The following is a 2,052-nucleotide window of genomic DNA, read 5'->3' as shown; positions in this document are numbered from 1 at the left end:
GTAGCAGCTATATGCTACACGGGCAGGTAGCGCCTTCTAAAACCGAAATTACAGTTAAGTTGTTGCCTCTAACACAGCAGCGCTGGGATTCGCCGGTAAGTGAACTACCGAACAGGCAAGGAATGGCCAAACTTCACCCTGGAAACCTGTTCAACTAAAAAGCCGGGATAAATAAATTTTGCCTACTGTTTTACGACACCGGTAAGTACAAACAATGCGATTTACGTTATTAGACAACGATTTGTAAAGCGAGCGTTAGCCGCTTGGCTAATCTCGCTGTTAGCCACTGATCTGCAAGCTAACGTTTGACTTCTCGAGTGGTCAATATCACTTATTTATATATATAAAATACAATTTTAAATTTAAAAATAAATTCAATGGGATGTGATAATTGTTAACAAGATTGTTTTCGTGTGATGTGTTGGGGTTTAAATGTTTCGGAAGGCGTCACGTTGGCACATTTGCGTCAGTCACCCGAAAAAAACCAAAACAAAACAAATGATGAGTGATACCATGTTTTAGCTCAATACCCTTATTATAGAAAAAATTAGTACAACAAAATTTGATACATAATTTTAGACAGCAATTTATACCAGGTGAACGTGGGGCGAGTTGAAGTTTTTTTTTTTTTTTTCCATCTCGACAGTTCTGTGTACTTTTACGAGTAAAGTTATTTGATTTTTTGTTGTTTCGAGTGGAGGGGGTTAGTAGACCGATAATATCATCAAAAAAATGTTTCCTGATAATGGAAATCATTACTTTTTGAGTCTTTAGTTTATTTCCATCTTAAGTAGTATATAAATAAACGAAATATTGACAACATGCCTGCACTTTGGTTTATTTTACAAATACTTACGAGAACTGAAATTTCATCCCAGCGAGCACATTCCATTCGACGTGGTGGTTAGAGTTTAAATTACAGCGGGAATTACTGTCTGAAATAGTTGCTAGAGTGATCAAGGAGAAGATGCTGCCCACTCCGCATGACCTTTAAGACCTCTTATTTAAATCTGTCAAAGGTCTACAAGTACAATTAGACACATTTGCCACTGGGAATTTCGGTAGGGTAAAACATACCAGTACATCCATGTAAAAGGATGCAAGTAATAGGCTACGTTATATATTTATCAAATGTCAGTCATGTAGGTGTGGGCAGCGCAAACAAATATCTGTATTGTAGGGTTATATATTTGTCAGTAAGTCTGTAATTAAAATGGAATGTAATTGTTTGCTTTGACATGTCTTTGAAAGTGCTGTCAGATCCCGAGGCATGGCGGTAATTATGTGTAGCATAGCAGCCGTAGTGAGATGTGTTGTTTAGAAAGAAATACTGTGCAGTGACTTGTCTGTCTTAGCCCGGTTATTAATAGTCCGCCTGTCCTGATCCCTCTCAAAGTATTGCTGTGCTGGTACTTCAGCTCACACCCCTCCTTACAGTTATGTTTTCAGCGCAGCAGCAGTTGGAAAACATGTATGTGCATGTTAAAGGAACATAAAGTTCCTGCTCACGTTTTCTTGCCGTGCTTTGGTCTTAATAGCATTTTACTTAGCTTTTCCGTACAGGGATTGTGAGTTAATTTGGAATATTGCAGTAATAATTGGTAACAAAACATAGAAACAAAAAGGCATTTAATTGCATTGTTACACAAACGATATGTTTAATTAAAAAAAAAAAGATCTTTGTTTAAACAACTCTGGGGCGGGGTGTTCTTTTTTTTTATGTCCATCCAGTCTGTGGGATTTATCTTTGCATCAGTGAAAAGTCATTGGAAACTCGCTTCAGAAGGAGCTCTCTCCTCGAACTTGTTTTAACTCTGTGCACACTTATTCGTCACTCAGCTGTTTGCCAACACAAACGGTAATACACCCATTATTATCAAACTCATAGCGTGAGTTTGGTCAAAACACACCTTTCCTTAATTACATGTCGAGAGGCCCTCTATAGATCTGATGTTGTCATCCAGCCGTAGGTTTGGCCTAGGTCATCTTACAGTGATTGTGACGATGCCAGAAGGATATTAAACAGAGTCCTGTAATCAGTCAGCTTGTTTC

General features: G+C 38.1%; 1 protein-coding gene across 1 annotated transcript in view; it reads left to right on the top strand.

The window, feature by feature from the left end:
• The first annotated feature begins 173 nt into the window (after positions 1-173).
• LOC103384284 (SEC14-like protein 1) overlaps positions 174-2,052 on the top strand; it is a 28,225-nt gene continuing 26,346 nt past the window's right edge. The window contains exon 1 of the mRNA XM_025058500.1: positions 174-201. The gene's annotated coding sequence lies outside the window, so the exon portion shown is untranslated. The remainder of the gene's footprint in view (positions 202-2,052) is intronic.

Source organism: Cynoglossus semilaevis, chromosome 9 (assembly GCF_000523025.1).
Source record: "Cynoglossus semilaevis isolate Cse_v1.0 chromosome 9, Cse_v1.0, whole genome shotgun sequence".
NCBI classification, from domain to species: Eukaryota; Metazoa; Chordata; class Actinopteri; order Pleuronectiformes; family Cynoglossidae; genus Cynoglossus; species Cynoglossus semilaevis.
The sequence above is the reverse complement of the archived record's forward strand: the minus strand, read 5'-3'. Positions and strand labels throughout refer to the sequence as shown.